The sequence below is a fragment of the Rutidosis leptorrhynchoides genome, chromosome 8, assembly GCF_046630445.1.
Source record: "Rutidosis leptorrhynchoides isolate AG116_Rl617_1_P2 chromosome 8, CSIRO_AGI_Rlap_v1, whole genome shotgun sequence".
NCBI classification, from domain to species: domain Eukaryota; kingdom Viridiplantae; phylum Streptophyta; class Magnoliopsida; order Asterales; family Asteraceae; genus Rutidosis; species Rutidosis leptorrhynchoides.
In genome coordinates this window covers 314,556,241-314,581,485 of record NC_092340.1, presented here as the reverse complement: position 1 = coordinate 314,581,485, position 25,245 = coordinate 314,556,241, and positions in this window count along the sequence as shown.

Genomic DNA, 25,245 nt, shown 5'->3' with positions numbered 1-25,245 from the left:
TCACAATTGAGAATCCGGAGAATATTCAGGGACGATTCATAGATCCTGAACCATTAAATTTTCCTCCGGAACCACCAATCATTCAAACAGAGATTGTTGAGGAACGAACCATTAAATCAGAATCCTCTAGTGATTCCGATTCAACAAATTCAATTATGGAGAATCTGGAACCTTTAAGTATGGAAGACCGAATGAGAGCTAAACGCACTGGCCAAGGTCACGCAATTACTCATCCTGACATTAATTCGCCAGATTATGAAATCAAAGGACAAATTCTACACATGGGGACTAATCAATGCCAATTTAGTGGTGCACTGAAGGAAGATCCAAATGAACATCTTCGTACCTTTAATAGGATCTGCACTCTATTTAAAATAAGAGAAGTTGAGGATGAACATATATATCTCATGTTATTTCCCTGGACTTTAAAGGGAGAAGCCAAAGATTGGTTAGAATCATTACCTGAAGGGGCGATTGATACATGGGACGTTTTAGTTGAAAAATTTCTTAAACAATTCTTTCCGGCATCTAAAGCCGTAAGACTTCAAGGAGAAATTGTTACGTTTACACAGAAACCGAATGAAACTCTATATGAGGCGTGGACAAGATTTGGAAAGTTATTAAGAGGATGTCCGCAACATGGTTTAGATACCTGTCAAATAGTACAAATATTCTACCAAGGATGCGACATCACTACAAGGAAAGACATAGATATAGCAGCTGGTGGTTCCATTATGAAGAAAACCGAAACTGATGCTTATAAAATTATTGATAACACTGCTTCCCACTCACATGAGTGGCACTAAGAAAAAGATATCGTTAGATCATCTAAAGCAGCTAGAGCCGATTCTAGCCATGACTTAGATTCCATTTCCGCAAAGATAGATGCTGTGGAGAGACGAATGGAAAAGATGACTAAGGATATTCACTCAATACGAATTAGTTGTGAGCAGTGTGGAGGACCACATTTGATAAAAGATTGTCTCAGTATTGAATTAACAATGGAACAAAGAGAGAATGTTTCATATCTAAACCAAAGACCTGGAAATAATTATCAGAATAATTATCAACCGCCAAGACCTATTTACAATCAAAATCAGAACTATAACCGAAATATTCCATACAACAACCAACAAGGTCCTAGCAATCAACAAGTATCCAACAATACTTACAATCAGCAAAGACCTAATTTTCAAAACAAACCACCACAACCCGATGATAAAAAGCCGAATTTAGAAGATATGATGATGAAGCTAGTTGAAACTCAAACGCAGTTTTTCACATCTCAAAAACAAACTAATGAACAAAATGCTCAAGCATTTAGAAATCAACAAGCTTCTATTCAAAATCTGGAACAAGAAGTAAGTAACCTAGCAAGGTTAATAGGTGAAAGATAACCGGGAAGTTTACCTAGTGATACAAATGCTAACCCCCGGAATGAAACAGCCAAAGCCATTACCACAAGAAGTGGTACAACACTTAAACCACCTGAAATACCTGTAACTTCTGATGAAGCTATTCCTACTCCACAAGAACCACAACCTGATCAAGATAAGGAAAAAGAACCGGTAGTTGAAAAGGTTAATGAAGATAACACAGTTAAGGCTAAACCTTATGTTAAACCATACCAACCACCACTTCCTTACCCGAGTAAAATGAAGAAAGAGAAACTTGAAGCCGAGCAATCCAAATTCTTGGATATGTTTAAACAGATAAATGTAAATCTTCCTTTCATTGATGTGATTTCAGGAATGCCTAGATATGCTAAATTCTTGAAAGATCTGATCACGAATAGAAAGAAAATGGAAGAACTCTCGGCTGTTACTATGAACGCTAATTGTTCAGCAGTGCTGTTGAATAAGATACCAGAAAAACTATCTGATCCAGGAAGTTTCACAATTCCATGTTTTCAGGGTAGTCTTAGTTCAATAGAAGCATTGGCAGACTTAGTTGCTAGTATAAATTTAATGCCGTATTCACTATACGCTAAACTAGACCTTGGAGAATTGAAACCAACCAGAATAAGTATACAACTAGCCGATCGATCAATAAAATATCCTAGAGGGATAATGGAGAACATGCTAGTTAAAGTTGGTACTTTAGTATTTCCAGTAGATTTTGTTGTTCTGGACATGGAAGAAGATTCTCAAGTTCCTCTCATATTAGGAAGACCATTCTTAAACACGGCTAAAGCAATGATAGACGTGTTCGGTAAGAAATTGACCCTAAGTATAGAGGACGAGAGTGTTACCTTTTCAGTTGATAGAGCAATGCAACAACCGCAATCTGCAGATGATACATGTTATTATATTCAAACTATAGATTCACATGCAGAATTGTTAGAAGAATTTCCAGAATTACAAGGAACAGGAGAATGTTCTTTAGGAGAAGGTAATGAACCAATTAATGAAGCTGAAATATTAGCTACACTTATAGCTAATGGATATGAACCAACAACAGAAGAAATTCAAATGCTAAAAGAAGAAGACAGATATCGATATAAATCATCGATAGAAGAACCTCCGAAATTAGAGTTAAAGCCACTTCCAAACCATTTGGAATACGCTTATTTACATGGTGAATCTGAATTACCTGTAATAATATCATCTTCTCTTACTGAAAATGAGAAATCACAACTCATTTCTGTGTTGAAAGCTCATAAACCAGCCATTGCATGGAAGATTCATGATATTAAAGGAATAAGTCTTTCGTATTGCACACATAAAATCCTTATGGAAGAAGGTCATAAAACGTATGTGCAACGCCAACGAAGACTAAATCCTAATATGCAAGATGTAGTTAAGAAAGAGATTATTAAACTGCTAGATGCATGTTTGATATATCTAATTTCTGATAGTCCATGGGTAAGCCCAGTTCAATGCGTGCCTAAGAAGGGTGGCATGACTGTCATTACAAATGAGAAAAATGAGCTTATTCCTACTAGGACTGTAACAGGATGGCGTGTATGTATTGATTATAGAAAATTAAATGACGCCACCAGAAAAGATCACTTTCCCTTACCTTTCATTGATCAAATGTTGGAAAGATTAGCCGGAAATAGTTACTATTGTTTTCTAGATGGATTTTCCGGATATTTTCAAATTCCAATAGCACCCGAAGATCAAGAGAAAACCACATTCACGTGCCCTTATGGTACTTTTGCTTACAAACGCATGCCATTTGGACTTTGCAACGCCCCTGCAACCTTTCAAAGGTGTATGATGGTGATTTTTCATGACATGATAGAAGAATGCATGGAAGTTTTCATGGATGACTTTTCAGTCTTCGGTGATACATTTAAATCATGTCTAGTTAATCTGGAATGAATGCTTATTAGATGCGAACAATCAAATCTAGTACTTAATTGGGAGAAATGCCAATTCATGGTTAAAGAAGGCAACGTTCTTGGACATAAAATTTCAAAAGAAGGAATTGAAGTGGATAGAGCTAAAGTAGATGCAATTGCTAAACTTCCACATCCCACCAATGTTAGAGGAGTTAGGAGTTTTCTAGGGCATGCCGGTTTTTACCGACGTTTCATAAAAGATTTTTCTAAAATTGCCACTCCTATGAATAAACTCCTAGAAAAGGATGCTCCATTCATCTTTTCAGATGAATGCATTAAATCTTTTAATATTCTTAAAGAAAAACTCACTAATGCGCCGATCATGATAACACCAAATTGGAATCTACCGTTTGAACTTATGTGCGATGCAAGTGATTTTGCAATGGGAGCCGTTTTAGGACAAAGGATTGAAAAATGATTTCAACCTAAATATTATGCTAGTAAGACGTTACAAGGAGCACAAACGAATTACACAACTACTGAAAAAGAACTCCTTACTATTGTCTTTGCTTTTGACAAATTTCGTTCATATCTCGTTCTAGCAAAAACGGTGGTCTATACCGACCATTCTGCTCTTAGATACCTATTTTCGAAACAAGATGCTAAACCAAGATTAATCCGTTGGATCTTACTCTTACAAGAGTTCGATATTGAAATCCGAGATAAAAGAGGAGCAGAAAATCTCGCCGCTGATCATCTTTCTCGTCTTGAAAATCCCGAATTAGAAGTTCTAAATGAATGGCCATACAAGACAACTTTCCTGATGAATATCTATTGAAGATAGATTATAATGAAATTCCATGGTTTGCAGACTATGCAAACTACTTAGTATGTGGATTCCTTGAAAAAGGATTATCGTACCAAAAACGAAAGAAATTCTTTAGTGATATAAAACACTATTTTTGGGAAGATCCACATCTGTTTAAAAGTTGTCCCGATGGAATAATACGCCGATGTGTATTTGGAGATGAAGCTAGTAAAATTTTAAACAATTGTCACACAGGACTAACAGGAGGGCATTATGGGCCTCAACAAACAGCAAGAAAAGTTTACGATGCTGGATTCTATTGGACTACAATTTACAAAGACGCACACCTTCTTTGCAAATCCTGTGATGCTTGTCAAAGGGCCGGAAAAATAAGTCAACGTGATGAAATGCCACAAAATGTCATACAAGTATGCGAAGTATTTGACATTTGGGGTATTGACTTTATGGGTCCATTTCCAAAATCTCATAATAATCTCTACATTCTCGTTGCCATTGATTATGTATCTAAATGGGCGGAAGCACAAGCTCTCCCAACTAACGATGCACGAGTTGTAGTCAACTTTTTAAAACGTCTTTTTGCAAGGTTTGGAACGCCGAAAGCTTTAATAAGTGATCGGGGTACTCATTTCTGTAATAATCAACTTGAGAAAGTTCTTAAAAGATATGGAGTAACTCATAAAATCTCCACCGCATATCATCCACAAACAAGTGGACAAGTTGAAAATACCAACCGAGCTTTAAAACGTATTCTAGAGAAAACCGTAGGATCAAATCCGAAGGAATGGTCCATTAAATTGGAGGATGCACTCTGGGCTTTTAGAACAGCCTACAAAACTCCAATTGGAACCACACCTTTTAGACTCGTTTACGGAAAAGCATGTCATCTTCCAGTAGAAATTGAACACAAAGCATTTTGGGCTTTGAAGACATGTAATCTTGATTTACATGAAGCTGGACGTCTACGATTAAGTCAACTAAACGAATTAGAAGAATTAAGACATGAAGCATACGAAAATTCGTTAATCTTTAAAGAAACAACGAAGAAATGGCATGATAAAAGAATCAGAAGTTTAAAAGAATTTAAAGAAGGAGACAGAGTTCTTCTTTTCAATTCACGATTCAAGCTATTTCCTGGAAAATTGAAATCACGATGGTCTGAACCATTCATAGTCAAAAGAGTTTTCCCATACGGAACGATAGAATTAATAAATTCAAATGGGATTTAATTTAAAGTTAATGGTCACAGAGTTAAACATTACATAGATAGTCCGATGGAATTCGACAATGAAGTTAATCACAATTTCGATACCACAGCTAACTAAGTGTGGGGAGAATCAAGTCTTTAAAGGATAATATGTATTACTGTTAGAGTTAGATTGTCTGTTTTCGTGTAGTTCTCGAAAATGGAACCCGAATGGTCTTTCCCTAGCAGACCCTAAAGAACTAGTCTTCTCCCCCCATTCTGAATTTTTATTTTTTTAGATTTTTACGAAATGAAGACTGCCTGTGAACTAAAGCATGGTCTAATGCTACACGTTTTGATCACTAAACGTAATAATGACACACTACCGAGTGAAATAGTATCAGTAATCAGAGAAAGATTGGACGGAGTAAGAAAAGAATCCAGATGCGAAGATAATAAGTCACAATTTGGTAAAGGAAAATCAAAATCCACAGCAAAAAGAAGAGCACGACACCTAGAAAGATGTCACAAATGCGGAAAATGGTCACATGGAGGTAAATGTTCAAATAATCAAACCTATTCAAATACCGAATTTGTTACTTTATGCAAAGACGGACCGTTCATATGTTTAGAAGAAAAAACACTGAATGCTCGAGGTTACGCCTATGTAGCCATGGAAAACCAATTAAACCGACTATCTTATGAATGGGATAGATCATATAACTAAGAATACTATCTCACAGGTAAGTCTGTACAGTTTTTATTTTTATTTTTAACCTTTTGATAATAAACGCTAATTTGTTCGCTATAAAGTATTAAATTGGTATTGAATAAAATTAGGTTTGGCGATCGAAATTATTGATATCATTCAAAAATTTATTACATCACTGCGAAATTTAACGTTTATTCTTAAGGTATAAATATCTTTAATCAATCAACCCAAAATATTTCAAAAATTCGTCATGAGTTAAATTAGGTTATGGAACCGAAATTACTTTACCAAAAAGAGGGGCGCATATTTTTGATAATATTTGATTGATTAAAGTGGGATAAAAAGCCAAAAAGATTTTTAATTTTATTTTTACCATGTTTTTAAAATTAATATATAAATCTTAAATTAATATTGTAAACTTTGTAAAATCAATATATTTAAAATTGTAAATATTTGAAAAATTAATATAAGTTTGGTGTGAATTTATAATATGAATTTTTAAATTAAGTTTGGTGTGAATTTTTAATTTTTAAAATATGAATTTTTAATTTTATGCATTTCAAATTTTAAGTTTAGTGTGAATTTTTAATATTAATTTTGAAATTTATGTATTTTTAATTTAAGTTGGTGTGAATTTAAAAACAAAAATTTACTTTATCTCATTAAGTTAAAAATATGATTTTTAAAATTCGTCGTAAGTTGAAGACTAGTTCTTTGAACCGAAATTGCTTTACCCGAGGGAGAGACGAGAACTTTTATTATCATTATTTTTAATCTTATTGAATTAAAGTATGACAAAAACATTAAAAAAACTAAAAAAATCTAAGCTTTTAAAACAATCGCTACAAAAAGACAAATTTTAAAATTTTGTTGAATGACGGACTAGGACATCGATTCGAAACGACCTCGTCCTAAATAATAAGGGAAACAAAATTTTAAAATTAATTACTTAATTGTTTTAATTAGTATAAGATATATATAAAAAAAAATACAAACTCCGCGACTCGCGGAGTTTGAAGGGTCAAACACCGCGACTCGCGGAGGGACCAAAACCCAGAAAAAAATAAAAACGTAATCAGATCAGTATCCTCACACCACAACACATAAATACTGCGAAACAAAGCCGAAAAAATCCGAAAAACACTCCCAAATTCACAATTTTTGACCGTTAATCATCAAATCTTTTACTAAAATCATGTTAAGAAGGATGCTATCAAGGAATTACTCAAGAAAAACGGTAAATTTCTACACCTAAACACCATTTAATCCGAAAATTAGTGTTCTTGAGCAATTTTATACCCAATTTGATTTTGATGCTTTTTAGTGTAATTATGCTTAAATTGTTTATGTATTATGCTTGTATAACCTAGATTGATGCTATTTAACATGATTAGAAGCCTTAAACTTCAAATTTTGAGTAATCTAGGGTTTGTGTTCTTGAGCAAATTTGGGGCTTTTTTGATATAAACAGGTTATGGCCGATTTTTGTCATGAATTGCTGCTAAATTAAGTAGTGTAACATGTTTAGGTAGTTAAATGATCCAAACTTTGAGCCTAAACATGATTTTGAGAATTAAAGTGGACTTTTTCAAGTCTAAAATTCATGAACTTGATTTTTGAGAGATAATGCCATTTGAAACTTGTTTAATTGCTAATAATGATTATTTTGACATGTTATTTGAGTTGAATGCTTATGAACTTGGAGAACATTTTCGTATATGCTTATTTGAAAAAGTGTAGATTTGATAAAAATATGAAAATGAGCTTAAGTTTGATATAAATTGATCATGTCATTGTAATTATTTTGATTGATGATTTTGCTGACACTAATGCATTTTGGATGCACAAAAATTGTGTTTGATGTGTTTTGCAGACTGAAAGGGGTGAATCTTCATCCCAAGCTCGCAATGCTCCTGCTGAGAATGCGGAACAACAGGAGGTGGATAACTACTACAAACAAGATATACCTCATCCAGTTATGACATTTTCTGATATGCACTTGGAAGATTTGCACCCGAACCTGAGATTTGACAGACTTTGGATAGATTATCCAAAATACCAAAGGGGTTTGCATACTCTTCATTCTAAAGTTGTTGAAGTACATAGGGTCATAGAATGGGGACCATTAGAAGCTGTTGAATTGGCCGGGCCAATTAGGGAATTGCTTGCACAGAGGTATGGTAATTCTACTTTTAACGATTGGGTACGGTTATTCAACATACGTAGACCTGTATATAAAGTATGGTGTGAAGAATTGTTGTGTAGTATAGAATTAAATGATCGGGTAGCTAGTTTAACCGATCGATCTTTTATTAGATTTTTGTTAGGAGGTTCGATGCGCCACATGTCTTTACTAGACATGGCTCAGGCTTTACGTATATATACGCCTGAGGAGTTAGCATCTACCGATTGTAGAGGGTTGATACTAAATGGTAGAAAGATAGACGAAAATTTTGATACGCATGGTGTATGGAGTCAAATGACTAGCCATCACCGATTTAAAGGGAGAAATTACTCTTATTTGGATATAGATATAGCAGAGTTAAGAGTAATTCATAGGTTTTTAGCTAATTCGATTACACAAAGAGGTAAGAATAAGGAAAAGGTAAATGAACAGGATTTGTTTTACCATATGTGTATTCGAGACCCACAAAGCGCTGTAAGTATACCTTATTGTGTGGGTTATTATTTATCAGCTATGGTTAGGAGGATGAAACCGCATAGCATAATAGGAGGTGGTATATTTATTACTTTGATTGCTGAATATCTCGGTGTGGATATAAGTCGGGGGGATTACTAATCGAAGAACCAGAACCCCGATATACTATAGGTTTAAATGTATACCATGGTGCGAAAGTTTTGAAGAGGCGAAATAACGCCGCAGTACGATATAATGGTAGACATCCACAGGTTGAGAGAAACCAACAGCAAGGTAATGTAGGAGGGGGAAATGAAATGGCAGAAATGCAAAGGTTTATAGCTTCACAAGAGTATGAAAATGCTAGACATAGAGCATTTGAAGATTGGCAAGTTCATCAAAACCAAATCATAGCTTATTGCCAACATATAGGTAGAAACTATATTCCTACTCCATCGCCCATATTCCCTCCCTGGTCTATAGAGATCCAACCACCGTATCCTACGTATAACCCAGCCGAAGCATTTTATAGCACATATGGTTATGCATGGAACCCCTTCTGGTATCAGTATCATCCCTAGTCTACTTAGTTTTTTATTTATTTTATTATTTGTAATGTTAATACATTTAATACTTATGTTAATATTGTAATAGTTTTTAAATTTTCTAACTTTTATTATTAGATTTTAATAATTTTTGAATGTGGGGTAGTATACCAAACTTCAAAAATATGTATATATGTTTGCAGTTTATCTTATGTACACAACAGGTTAAAACAATGCATTTTCAAAGACTGATATTAAGTTCAGCAAAAGCAACTAATTTTGACGACAAGATGCAAAATATATGTGAAATAACAACGAGAATGAATGAACAAATGATGTGCACCATTTATCATTCAACACAAACACAAATATGTTTGGAAACTTTGGTAAAATTTAATCATTTTCACACAAATCATCCTCAATAATTTAAATTGTTACTGATTTCTTGCAAATGAGGGCATTGCAAGATCTTAAGTGTGGAAAGGGGTTAAATTCTTTCGGATTTTTAAAATTTTTATCTTAAACACTTGGTTACCATTAAAAATACTAGTAACGTAGTAGTTGTATTAGAATCTAGTGCTCTCTGATGATAAAGAACAGCTCTAGTCTTATATACTGACTACCCAATTCTAGTAAAATTTTTCAAAATTTTCAATTAAATGAACTCAAAATCATGTTTATACATATTTATGAACGATAAAACTAGGTGTTAACACCGAAATTATTGTTACCTCGGAAAGGACATAAATTGAGAAACAAACCAAAATGTTAAAATTCATTTAAAATGGAATAGAGGACAATAAAAAGGAAAATAAAAGCCAAGTGTGGGAAAATTCTCCAAGTCATTCAAAACATATGTCACATATTTTTGTACAAATAACTGAAAATACTTTTGCTTTGGACTAAACTAAAAAGTTTTCCCTGATTTACTGTAAGAAAGATGGATCTACACGATGAATCAATTCCATCATTAAAAGGAAGTAAAGTCTTCCGAAAAAGAAACGCGCTTCTTGATTTAGGTCAAGAAGTTGTCGTCCAGACCAGCTGTAGGTTGACGAAAAATCTAGAAAAGTCATCACTAAAATCAGCAGGAAATCCATGGACCTCAGCATCAAACAGGGTCGCCAGGTGGTCAGATTTATCCTAACCATGAGAAGGATTTATCTCGTACAATGAGGGGGCACCGTGCAAATTAGCTTGATAAGACTAATGAATCAGATCCCCAGAAAGGATAATCTCCTTAAAGATTAAAAATCAGCTTTTAAGCCTGATATTACTCAATCCTTGAGATTGACCTTAAAGATTGAGAATTACAAACCCATGGAATTCAATGATATCTAAACTCGAGCTTGAACGAGAAAATATTTTGATCAAAATTACAAACCGATTTGTTTTCTGAAAACCTATTTTTAATGCGTTCATTACCATTGAACGTAAAATCCTTGGAATTCACCTGGAATTCATTAGGTCACCTGAACCAAATCGGGTGTCAACCGTAAGAATGGTGGTTGCATAGCATGGTCGAAGACAGGACCTTGTGCCAGACAGAAAAATCATAGGGTGAGCTTTACTATTGCACCTACAAAGGATAGTAATTGCATCCGACACGTTATAGACCATAATCAAAAGCAAGTCACGGGACATTGCCTTAACAGTTGCTTGTTCATCGCTTTCCTTTACAACCGGACGGTAGTTTACCGAAAGGTAATATACGGGACAAGTAAACTGGACGTGTTGCTTTCCTAATACAAGGTTAGCAAGTGGGTGACACAAAACCATAAGTTTTGAGCTAAAATTTTCAAATCTGAAACCCACAAAACCCACAAAAATATTTTGCAAACACCGGTGAAGGGTTATTCCGGAAAACTTATCTAGGGTAAAAACTAGATTTCATTTTCAAAAGATCAAATGTTTTCATAAAGATCCAATTTCCTTAATAGATCTAAATTTTTATAGTCATGTGAGACTGTAAACTATATCGTTACTATCATTGTTTATACCGCCGTATAGAAATCACTGATGTACAAAGTGTGAAGAATAAAGAAGTGATTCTAGTATTTCAAGACTATATTGCTTGAGGACAAGCAACGCTTAAGTGTGGGAATATTTGATAATGCTAAAAACGAACATATATTTCATAGCATTATTCCCCAAGAAAGACAAGCTTTTAGTTGCAATTGTTCTATTTACAAGTGATATTCGTTTAAATATTAAAAGGTGAAGACAAAAGACAGATTCGATGAATTAAAGACGCAAACGACCAAAAAGCTCAAAAGTACAAAATACAATCAAAGAGCTTCCAATTATTGATAAGAAACGTCTCGAAATTACAAGAGTACAAGATTCAAAACGCAAAGTACAAGATATTAAATTGTACGCAAGGACGTTCGAAAATCTGGAACCGGGACTAGAGTCAACTCTCAACGCTCGACACAACGGACTAAAAATTACAAGTCAACTATGCATATGAATATAATATAATATATAAATAATTCTTAAAAATTATATATATATTATATTAATATTTAAAATCGTCGGCAAGAAAGAAGCCAAAGCTGGTGAGCTGGAATTTCAAACTCCGCGACTCGCGGAGTTTGAAGGCAAAAAATGCCGCGAGTCGCGGAGTTCCCCTGGACTCAATTCCCTATAAAAGCAAACGCAGTTTGATCGCAAAAACCATCCAATATATCAATCTCTCTATATCTATACGTTATATTTATATTTATAATTTATATTTTAATTTTAATTTTAATTTTAATTTTAATCCTAATAATAAGGGTATGTTAGCGAATGTTGTAAGGGTGTAAGTCGAAATTCTGTCCGTGTAACGCTACGCTATTTTTAATCATTGTAAGTTATGTTCAACCTTTTTAATTTAATATCTCGTAGCTAAGTTATTATTATGCTTATTTAATCCGAAGTAATCATGATGTTGGGCTAATTACTAAAATTGGGTAATTGGGCTTTGTACCATAATTGGGGGTTGGACAAAAGAACGACACTTGTGGAAATTAGACTATGGGCTATTAATGGGCTTTATATTTGTTTAACTAAATGATAGTTTGTTAATGTTAATATAAAGGTTTACAATTGGGCGTCCCTATAAATAACCATTTACACTCTATCGGACACGATGGGCGGGGTATTTATATGTACGAATAATCGTTCATTTAACCGGACACGGGAATGGATTAATAGTCACTAGAATTATTAAAACAGGGGTGAAATTATGTACAAGGACACTTGGAATAATTGTTAACAAAGTATTAAAACCTTGGGTTACACTCAATCGACATCCTGGTGTAATTATTAAACAAAGTATTAAAATCTTGTTACAGTTTAAGTCCCCAATTAGTTGGAATATTTAACTTCGGGTATAAGGATAATTTGACGAGGACACTCGCACTTTATATTTATGACTGATGGACTGTTATGGACAAAAACCAGACGGACATATTAAAGGACGAAGGACAATTAACCCATGGGCATAAAACTAAAATCAACACGTCAAACATCATGATTACGGAAGTTTAAATAAGCATAATTCTTTTATTTCATATTTAATTCCCTTTATTTTATATTTAATTGCACTTCTAATTATAACACTTTTATTTATTGTTATTGTATTTAATTGCACTTTTAATTATCGTACTTTTTAATTATCGCAAGTTTATTTTATCGCACTTTTATTTATTGCAATTTCATTATTGTTATTTACTTTACGCTTTAAATTAAGTATTTTATTTATTTAATATTTTACATTTGGTTTTAACTGCGACTAAAGTTTTTAAATCGACAAACCGGTCATTAAACGGTAAAAACCCCCCTTTATAATAATAATATTACTTATATATATATATTTATATTTTTATAAAAGTAAACTAATATAGCGTTAAGCTTTGTTTAAAGATTTTCCCTGTGGAACGAACCGGACTTACTAAAAACTACACTACTGTACGATTAGGTACAATGCCTATAAGTGTTGTAGCAAGGTTTAAGTATATCCATTCTATAAATAAATAAATATCTTGTGTAAAATTGTATCATATTTAATAGTATTTCCTTGTAAAATATAAAGCTATTTTATATACACCTCGCACGACATCATTTATTATTCATGATAATGCTAAGGTTCTTAGATGTAAGGTTTCTATCATTCTAGTATTAAACAACTTTGAGACAATAAAATGTTGTGATGAAACATACAACTAAAATCAGGATCCATGCAAGTCTCCATAACGATTGCTTTACAGAAGGTAAGTTCAAAGTTTTTCCTATATGAGAACCCCCCCCCCCCCCCCTTTTTTTTCCTTAAATATCCAGGGTGTCGATATCTATAACAAATTTTCGGGTTATCAATTCTGAAATCAAGGCTTCTCTTGTACAGTTTCTGGGCTACGTGGTCATTCATTCCCTACCTTTAACAGACTATAATGCGTATGCTCAAGTGATCCCTACCAAAGTTTTCCCTGGATCACCTCACATTCCTCATGTAGTAACATTGGAACTTCTGCATGATTTACCTCAATACAATCACGCTGGCCTGGCGTCATTATATTGTGCTAAATCGTACGTTCATTCCAATATCATTCCATATGGTCAATGTAATGTGATCACTTCCAGTTATACTAAATTTCATCTAATAGTGCTTTATCTATGCCATCTCAAAATAGAATCGGCATAACTAATCTCACAGTTTCTCAATGTGGGTGCGTAGGTTCCGTAGATCATGTATTAGTGCCTAAGTGTCCCGAAGTTTCTTCAAAGGTTCGGATTCAGGGAACGTTGTTAGGTTCCTTCTCGATATTCAATCCGGGTTTTGCGTAAGGTTGTACGTGTAGCAAATAGTGATACGATATGTCTCGAGGCGACGCACAAGTCTTTGGGTATGGCTGAGCATCAGTAGAAGACACTATGACCTCGTTAAAGGGAATGCCTTCCCGACTTCTCCAATGTCTAGGGGTGTTAGGGACCTAAGTCCAGCAGTGTCGTTAGGTCGTCGAGTAGCTGTGAAGAATGAAAGAGATAAGTGACGATCATGAAAGCGTACGGGATACAAGTCAACTGAACAATCTTCAATGGTTCATACGTCGTACGTGGCTAATTAGTGTGAGCTCGAGGTGCGTTTACTCCGACAAGTCCTCCAATTTCTCCTCCTCTGAGGATCAACTTTAGTGGCCGCGTAATCCGAGGGGTACTCCTTCTAGATTGTGTGAAGAAATGTTTCGATCTCTTTAACGGTGGAACAGTAGTAATAGGTGGAGTACACTACTAGTTCTTAGGGTTAGATGAGTGGGAAAGTAGTTCAGGAAAACATCTGAACCGGGAAGGATAAGTTCTCCAAGTCGGTATAGCGGATAGTAGACAGGTAGCAAGAGCGGAATCAGGCATAACAACTACAGCAGCCTAGATTGTTTACAGCAGTGTGTAGCATGGCAATAGTGACAGTATCACACCGAGGTAACATGCTAAAGGCATATAGTAGCATGCAGTAGCGAGAGTAAGCAAAGGCATACAGCGAGTTTACATAGCAGTAAAGGAAACGGTAGCATGTAGTAAGTTCATATAGTAGTAGAAGTGAGCAGTGGCATGCAGTAGTAGTAAGCAGTATCATGCAGTCTTATGACATAGTAGCATGCAGCAGGTTCTGCAGAAACAAGTAAACTAGCAAGTTGTAGATTAGTCCTATTAGTGAATCCTACTCGGGTCGGTCTTAGACTCACTAATGCAACCTAATTCCCTACAACCAATGCTCTGATACCAAATGTGATGCCCCGTACTAAATCATCATGTACGGACCATCAACAACAGGATCATTACAAGGTTAAGTACTATATGCGATTTAGAAAAGAATTTGCATTCATTAATAAAAGTGACGTCATAACTAACGTCAAATGTTTTACATCAAAAGTATGCTTCACTAAGTAGAAGCAATTAATAGGTGTATGTGACCCCAATGGTAGTTACAAATCATCATTTCAAAAGTAATAATGTTTGAATGCAAAAGTAAGCGTTCATGCAGTGACATCTCTAAAGCAGCGGGTGTCTACAGCAAGACTAGTATAACAGCGGAAGCAACCTCAAGCACCTGAGAAATACATGCTTAAAAATGTCAACACAAAGGTTGGTGAGCTATAGTTTAAGTATAATAGTAATGTAAGTAGGCCACGAGATTTCAGTGCTACAAAGAGCGTTTCAAAACAGTAATCCAAATCAGTATGTTTAAGTATATGCTCAACCGTGGGCACTCGGTAACTAACTTAACGTTTAAATAATAATACCCCCTGAAAGTACACTTGGCGAGTGCGTATGTTTACAAAGTATTAAACACTCATTGACTGCTAGCACGACTAGCCCGAGTGGGGATGTCAAACCCTATGGATCCATATCTAAGATTCGCGTTCACGGTTCAAAAACCAATGATTAAACGTTACCGAGCTAAAGGGAATGTTTATGCCGTTGTATAACCCACACATATATAAGTTTAAGTACTCGTGCCTAGTATGTAAAACATAAAATCCGCATGTATTCTCAGTTCCCAAAATAAGTTAAAGTAAAAAGGGAATGCTATAACTCACAATGATAATGTAGTCGTAAAGTCGGTTCGGAAAAGGTGTGCAAGTAATCGGTCTGAAAGTCCTCAACCTAAGTCAAATAGTACTAAGTCAGTAAATCGTCTTAATAGGTTTAAAAGTATGTAAATAAAGTCTTAAGGGTCATCATCATTCATCATCAAACAAAAGGCGTAAAGTAAGTTTCATTTATGAAAGTAGTTTACAACAAAGGCTGACTTCAGTCAGTCACCACGGCCTCTACCCTTACTGAATTAAGGTGAGACCAGTGGCCATGGCTCCATCTATGAGTCCCTTAAGTGTGGTGAAAATTCCAGAAGCAAACTCGTCTTCGTTTGACCGTGGTGACGGTTTAAGTGCGAGTAGGTCTGAAATTTCTGCACAACGTTAAAAGGACCTAGTGACGATCGGAGGGCCATAAATCTTAAACCGTAACTCGGATTAAGACGAGTATATGAAAAGTTATCTACTCAAAAAGATCTATTTGAAAATCATAACCACAACAGCCCAGGTCTACTGGCCTGTTACAGAATCAGCAAAACACTAGGGTTTGGACAGAAACAGTAAGTTTAAGTGAGTTCCGGTGGTCTTGGTGCTTGATGTTCATCATGGTTCTCATCCTTGATGCATATAGCTTCAAGTGTACAACTCATTGATGTATCTACATCATCTTAACCAAGTCTTGACCATCATAACCCTAGTGCAAGTCTAAGACATGAAGCACAACTCACTTAAGAGTTGCATGTAGTTTGATGAACCAAAGTTACATCAAAGTCTTAGGTTTGACACTTACATGAACTATAATAGAAATATTGAACTCTAAACTTGAAAATAAACTAACTAATCAAGATCTTAAGGTGTAGAACATAGTTCTTAGTTAGATCTTGAAGATCCAAGACTCAAAATTCTAGATCAAGCATAAGTATACAAAGTTATATTTAAAGGAAACTTATTTACATGTTCTTGAACTTTTAAGTTAACTTTTAGTTCCAAGAGATATGAGATCAAGACTAACTTGTAGTACTTGACCAACAACAACCAAAATCATAAAATTAAAGTGCAAGTAAAACTAAATAAACAAATAATTAGTTCATGGTTTGTTCATACTTTAAAGATTCAAACTAAAGTTTGATCTTTAGAAAGTAAACTTTAAAGTTTACTTCATGAACTTCAAGTATGAATTTAACAACTACTATGAACTTACAAACTTTGAAACAATAAAAGTAGAATCATAAACTAGTAAGTTTATGTTCTTGTGTTCTTGATAAATACAAGATATTATGAAGAATCAAACTAGTAAGTTTAATCTTGTAACTAGTAAAGAATAACTAACAATTACATGTAACAAACTAACAACAAGTAATCAAACTCCAAATAACAAAAGATGATGATGATTGTGGGGTGTTTGAATTCGGTTTTCATCAAGAAAGAAAAGAAGAACAAGTTGTTCAAAACACTTACAAGATAGAGAGAAAAATGAGAGAGAAAAGAGAGAAAAATGTATGCAAGTAAGTGTGTGTAGTGAATGAGAGAATGTGAGTGAAGTAGTAAGTAAAAAAAAGATTTGAATCCCTTTGTGCACCTCCCCAAGTCACGACCAGCAGCATCCACAAAGGGGAGGGTGTTGTTTAATGGTTACAAGTATGAAAAGTCTTACAAAAGTTGGGTAAAAGAGGTGATTACATGGGGATTACATGCAAACTAGATTCCAATCCTTTAACTAACTAGTTAAGTAATACTTACATGTGAAAGAGTGGGCTAGTTAGTCCATGTAGATGTAGGGTGGGCTTATGAGTCTTTATTCATGAGTCCATTAACTTAAACCAAGCCCAAGTTCCAAATATTAACAAATAAATCCAACTAAAGCCCAAGTAACTAACTAATAACTTTAGTTAATTAAAATGATTAATAAAATTAATCATGAATGCAAATAATATGTGAAAATATTATTCGTGAAGTTTCGTGTGTCACAAAGACGTTCCGGGTAATTAAAAGTCAAGTACGGGCATTCATGGCAACAAGTAAATGTAATAACATACATTCGTTTAATCACACGTATTAATAATAATAATTATTAATAAATAAATGTTGAAAAATCTAGGGTCATTACAGAATCCGTCACTTGTGGAAAAGTTTTATTTAAAAGCTGCAATCCGATGTTCTTTTTCTCACTTTGGTAAGAAGCGAACATCACTAACCCGTAAGCATAACATGCTTCTTTATGTTGAATGTTAGAAGCTCTTTCTAATTCACGAAATCCTACGTTGGGATATGTTGAGTCAAAATAGGTTCTTAACCCGTAGCGTAAAATTGCATTTGGGTTCCCCGCATTTAACGCTTTAAAGAAAATACGGCGTAACTTAAAGTCTCCCCAATGTGATATACCCCACCTATCAAAGGAAAGCCTTTTATAAACTAAGGCATTTCTGGAAAGTCTTTCAAATGTTTGACAAGTTAATTTCGCCATAACTAAATGTGCTGATGAATTCTGACCGACTCTAGACAAGATTTCCTCAATCATATCCTCTGGTAGGTCTTCTAAAATATTCAGTTGTCTACCCTTAACGTCCATTTTATTTTTATACTTTAAAATAGACAAGGATTAGATTCGTAATAACAAACAATACAAGCAATTTTTACATAGAACATAAAAGTACAAGCACACTACAATACATTTATTACACAACATGTTCACACCCCTCTAATCTGAATCACTGGTTTCTTCTTCTTCAGACTTGGTTCTTTTTCCTAATTTTCTAGGGATATATGATGTTCCTCTAATACGAGCCGTCATTTTCCATATTGGTTTAGAAAAACCTGGTGGTTTAGAGGTTCCCTGGTTATTGTCACGATATTGAAAATACGGGTGTTGACGGTACATATAATGTTCATCGGGGTCGGAATCAGATTTTTCTATTTTGATGACTTTTCCCTTATTATTTTCTTTTGCCTCATTAAATTGGGTCAGGGTAATTTCTATAACATCATCGGAATCCTCATCAGGATCCGATTCATCAGAAAATTGGTAATTTTCCCAATATTTTGCTTCCTTAGCGGAAACACCATTGACCATTATTAACTTTGGTCCATTGGTTGAGGATTTTCTTTTATTTGACCGGTTTTCTGTGGTTCCTACTATTCCCCCCTCCGGAACCTCTTCTTCTTCTGGTTCCTCTTCTTCTGGTTCCTCTTCTTCCGGTTCCTCTTCTTCCGGTTCCGTTTCCTCTTCTTCCGGTTCTTCGGAAACTTGTGAATCTTACCAATATATATTCGACTCTTCGTTATTATTAGGTGAGTCAATGGGATTTGTGCTAGAGGTAGACATCTATCACACAATATCAAACATGTTAAGAGATTAATATATCACATAATATTTACATGTTAATAATATATTGTTTCCAACAAAAATGTTAAGCAATCATTTTTAAAGAAAACACGGTCGAAGTCCAGACTCACTAATGCATCCTAACAAACTCGATAAGACACACTAATGTAAATTTTCTGGTTCTCTAAGATCAACGCTCGGATACCAACTAAAATGTCCCGTTCATATTGATTATAAACGTTCCATATTAATTGATTTCGTTGCGAGGTTTTGACCTCTATATGAGACGTTTTTCAAAGACTGCATTCATTTTTAAAACAACCATAACCTTTATTTTATCAATAAAGGTTTTAAAAGCATTACGTAGATTATCAAATAATGATAATTTAAAATATACTGTTTACACATGACCATTACATAATGGTTTACAATAGAAATATATTACATCGACATATGTTTCTTGAATGCAGTTTTTACACAATATCATACAAACATGGACTCCAAATCTTGTCCTTATTTTAGTATGCAACAGCGGAAGCTCTTAGTATTCACCTGAGAATAAACATGCTTTAAACGTTAACAAAAATGTTGGTGAGTTATAGGTTTAACCTATATATATCAAATCGTAACAATAGACCACAAGATTTCATATTTCAATACACATCCCATACATAGAGATAAAAATCATTCATATGGTGAACACCTGGTAACCGACATTAACAAGATGCATATATAAGAATATCCCCATCATTTCGGGACACCCTTCGGATATGATATAAATTTTGAAGTACTAAAGCATCCGGTACTTTGGATGGGGTTTGTTAGGCCCAATAGATCTATCTTTAGGATTCGCGTCAATTAGGGTGTCTGTTCCCTAATTCTTAGATTACCAGACTTAATAAAAAGGGGCATATTCGATTTCGATAATTCAACCATAGAATGTAGATTCACGTACTTGTGTCTATTTTGTAAATCATTTATAAAACCTGCATGTATTCTCATCCCAAAAATATTAGATTTTAAAAGTGGGACTATAACTCACTTTCACAGATATTTCGTTCCTCGAAAATAAGACTTGGCCACGGATCGATTCACGAACCTATACAAATATGTACATATATATCAAAGTATGATCAAAATATAATTACAACCATTTTTATTATGTTTTAAAGATTTGAGTGTATTGTAATGACCCGCACTTTTTCGATCATTCTATACTTATAAGATTAATATTTACATAAATTAAACCTTACCAACATGATAAGCAATCCAAATTGTTGAGACTTATGTTTTTGAAATGAGTTTTACACAACGTTTGACCGTCTAGTTTAACCGATGATATCATGAACTATATAATATATGATAATTATACGTTTGTGTATATATATGTATATATACATATTTAACATGATCTAAGGATGTTTTAATATCTCATTTTGTATTAATAACAATAAGTTATAAGTATATTTTGAAACTACTAACTTAAGTTTTCAAAACGATAACCATACGTAACGTTATTTGACATAAATACTTATAACATATAATGTTTATACATATATCGTATATGTAATGTATTTAATCACTTTTAAGGACTTAAATACATAAAACAATAAAAGTATATTCACAAAAGATAGCTATATTTGAATTCTCATTCCATTTTTCACAAGATTTTCTATACGTATATCTAGAGTATATGTACTCGTATCATACCTAGCTTCTATACGTATTTACTATTGGTATATACACATCAAATCACCACCAACCAGCCCTTGTTCAATGCCTTATGTATAAGGTAACTACTTTTGTTATCTAGTATGACAATTTCACATGATTAAAAGATTTTTTCACAAAATTACAAACTTATACACCTTTTACACCACCATTTATACTCCATCCATTTTCAATTTTTGATTCATTTTTACCTCAAACCTCTAGCTAAAAACACACACATTTTTAAGAGCCTTAAACTCCATAACCATTCAGCTAATATCCATGAAGATCTAGCCATAAAAACATCACTTAATCACCATAAGAAAACTCTTACAAAAACACTTCAAGAATCCTTTCAAGAACACAAGTTTACTTCCAATCTTTCATCCAACTCCATCACTCTTTTGGTTCTAGATTTTTACTTCTCTTTTACAGCAATCTTGTCCAAGTAACTTGAGGTAGTAACTTTGTTCATAACCTTATTCGATTCATATATATATAGCTATCTTATTTTGTGGTATAAAATTTTAACAACAAGAACATAGTTTGAATGTTTTCAAACTTGTTTGCAAACTAAATAGATCCTTCTAACTTAACTTTTAAAATACTTCAAGACCTGTAATATATCTTAAATATATGCTAATTTAACAAGGTTTAACTTGGTTTTTCAAAGAACACCTTAAAAACTGTTTTTACGACGTCGGAGTGTAACCGGGGGCTGTTTTGGGTTGGATAATTAAAAACCATCTTAAACTTTGAATTGGAGGTTTATTTTCTGGAAAAATGATTTTTACTATGAATATGTTAACACATAAAAATTTTATGATTTAACTCAAAGTATAAGTATTTTTAGAAAAATAATCATTTAAGGTTGTTTACATGATGGAAAATGATTAACTTCATAAGTTTCACCAAAGTTTGACCTATGACCTGTGATTTCGAATACAAACTAAGGTATTTACAGTTCATATTCTTAAAGAGGGACTCGATCCAAGGAAGTGGCAAGTTGAACCAACGAAAACGGAGTTGTAACGAAGAAACTATGACCAAAACGAAATCGGATATCCAAGACTAATTTAGCTACGTGATTAATTGGAAAAAAATTAAATAAATCACATCTTTCTAAAATAACATGATATTTTATATATATGTACTCATAATTTAATTTTATATGGTTCAGGATCACCCGTAAATAATACGAGAAGATTAATCATAAGATCCCATGATTGTACGCAACACGTCATTTGACAACACCGGTACTTTATGTACGCAACACGTCATTTGACAACACCGGTACCGTGGGTCAAGATTAATCTCGACCAATACATATACGATGGGGTTTTTATTTATTTCATTGGGGGTTTATTAATCACCTAAAAATGAACCATTAAAATTGAATTACTAACATCAGACTGCTAACTACGGACTAAGGAATTATTAAAAGTATTAAAAGTATAATATGTATATATATGTGGCGATTGTTTAAAAATGAAAATATATTGATATATTATATATGGATAGGTTCGTGATATCAATCGGAGACCGAGTCGAAATTTCATATCTTCAAGACAACAGTGAGTATATAGTCCCACTTTTAAACTCTAAGTATTTCGGGATGAGAATACATGTATTTTATGTTTTATGATATGGACACAAGTAATTGAAAAATATATTCTACGTTGAGTTGTACCACTGGCATACTTCCCTATAGCTTGGTAACTGTTATTTACAGCGGTATTGTAAACGCGAATCCTGTTGATAGATCTATCGGGCCTGACAACCCCAACCGGACTGGACGACCAGTATTCAACGGTTGCACAGTACTTCGTTTCGTGACTACACTTGGTACGGTGTAGTAAGATTTCATAATAAAGGGAATATGCGACGTGATTAAATGTTAAGTATGGTTACCAAGTGCTCAACCACTTAGAATATTTTTATTAAAATGTTTATATATGAAATCTTGTGGTCTATATATATATATTGCTGCCGGCATTAAACCTATATCTCACCAACTTTATGTTGACCTTTTAAAACATGTCTATTCTCAGGTGATAATTAGAAGCTTCCGCTGCATTATGTTGAATTTGAGCAGGATCTTGCGTACGCATATATGTGTCAAAAATAAAACTGCATACCCAAGGATTTGTGTTGTAAAATATGCTAGAAATCGTATTGTTATCATCACATGTAAAGTTTGTAAGTCTAAGATTATCGCCAAACGATAATCATCTTTTTATTGTCTAAAGCTTGTATCAAAAATAAAGGTTATGGTTTGTAATGTATAATATATGCAGTTTTTCTTTTAAAAATGTCGCATATAGAGGTCAATACCTCGCAATGAAATTATACGTTATCTAACACGTTCTTATGGTTAAGGACGGGTTATGACATGTGGTATCAGAGCGGTGGTCTTAGCGAACCAGGTTTGCATTAGTGTGTCTAACTGATAAGTCGTTAGGATACATTAGTAAGTCTGGACTTTGACCGGGTCTGATTTAAAAACCATTGCTTATCATTGTTGGTTAAAATTTATATGTAAATATTATGTAGTACTAAAGGGTTAGTTGTTATGTGATAGATGTCGGGCTCGAAACTTATTATCACATTCAGCGACTCCGAATCAGAATCTTCAGATGGCGTTTCAGTCATTAACCTATCCGATGACGAAAATAATATCTTTGGGGAAGACTCACAAATTCCGGATGAACCGACTATAGAGAACCCGGAAAGTGAACCCGAGGAGGAAAGTGAACCCGAGGAGGAAAGTGAACCCGAGGAGGAAAGTGAACCCGAGGAAGAAATACAGGAAATTACGAAAGACAAGTTCGAACTAGGAAAGAAACGAAAGGCTAATGAATTAGAAAATTCAAATCCCGAGTTTAGTAAGGATGATGTGGCAACAACTCCACTAGACACTACCACCCCTATTTCCGCTATTCCTATTCGTTCTATCCCGGCATCTAGTTCTTCAGCCCCACAGCCAAAATATAGGCAGACAGCTAGGATAAGCGTTAGGCGATTCATTGAACCTAAACGTCCTAGAAAATAGACCAAACGATGCGCTGCCGTATTAAACCATGGGATCATATAATGTTTTGTATAATATTATTAGTGTGGTTTGCTTAATGTTCGATGTAAGATAAGCATATGTAAAATAGTGAAGTATGAAATGCAATAATTTTCCATGGTTAAGTATTATTTAGATTGTAGTAATTGGTTCTGTACTAAGCTATTAAGTATGAACATTAACGGGTAGATACTACCCTAGATATAATTATAAAATGCTAATAAGAAGAAAAGGCTTTTATAATAATACCTAGTTCATATTATTAACAAGCTATAATGTACTATAAATACACACTACATCTATAATATTCCATGTGAATAATTATTTTCTTTCATTAGGAAATGGCGCGATTGAATCGAATGACGGAACAAGAAATCCAGGAACTCATCAATCAGCGAGTGAACGACAGAATGTTATGGGTCGAGGCTGCAAGAGGTGCTGCAGTTAACCCAAATCCTCGTGTGGGGTGCACTTACAAAACTTTTCAAGCTTGCAAGCCCTCATCATTCAGTGGAACAGAAGGACCGATCGGTTTAACCCGGTGGATAGAAAAGATGGAGACGGTGTTTAAAATCAGTGGTTGTGTTGAAAAGGACATGACCAAGTATGCATCGTGCACTTTACAAGATAGTGCACTCACGTGGTGGAAAAATTATGTGAAGGCTGTAGGAGGAGATGTAGCTTATGATACTCCATGGGAAGAATTCAAAACAATGTTAATCAACGAGTATTGTCCAAGGAACGAGGTTAGGAAGTTGGAAGATGAGTTACGAAGCTTGAAGGTTGTTGGTACTGAAATCACCAACTACAATCAGCGATTCATGGAATTAGTTTTACTATGTCCTGAATTGGTTCCAACTGAAGAACGGAAGATTGAAATGTACAAAGATGGGTTGCCCACAAAGGTCAAGGCAAACGTTACAGCATCGAAACCTAAGACAATTCATGAAGCTATAACCATGGCAAACGAGCTAATGGATCAGGTCATCATGGATAAGAAAGTATCCAATACTGATGTGAAGGTATCAGGTAACAAAAGAAAGTGGAATGGAAATTATGATCGAGGTAACCAACAACAATCTTTTAAGAAACAAGAAATCACGCAAGGTGCGGGTAGTGGTTTAAGCTTTGGTTATAAAGGACAAAATCCTTTATGTAACCGATGCCACAAACATCATTCTGGCTACTGTAGTGTGGTATGCAACAAGTGTAATCGACAGGGTCATCTTGCTGAAGATTGTAGGGCTCTCGTTACAAATACAAATGGTACCAAGACTCCTGCCACCAATGCAAATAGAACTGCTTTGGCTACCGTTACTTGTTTTGGGTGTGGAAAACAAGGTCACTATAAGAGCCAGTGCCCAAATCCAGAGAA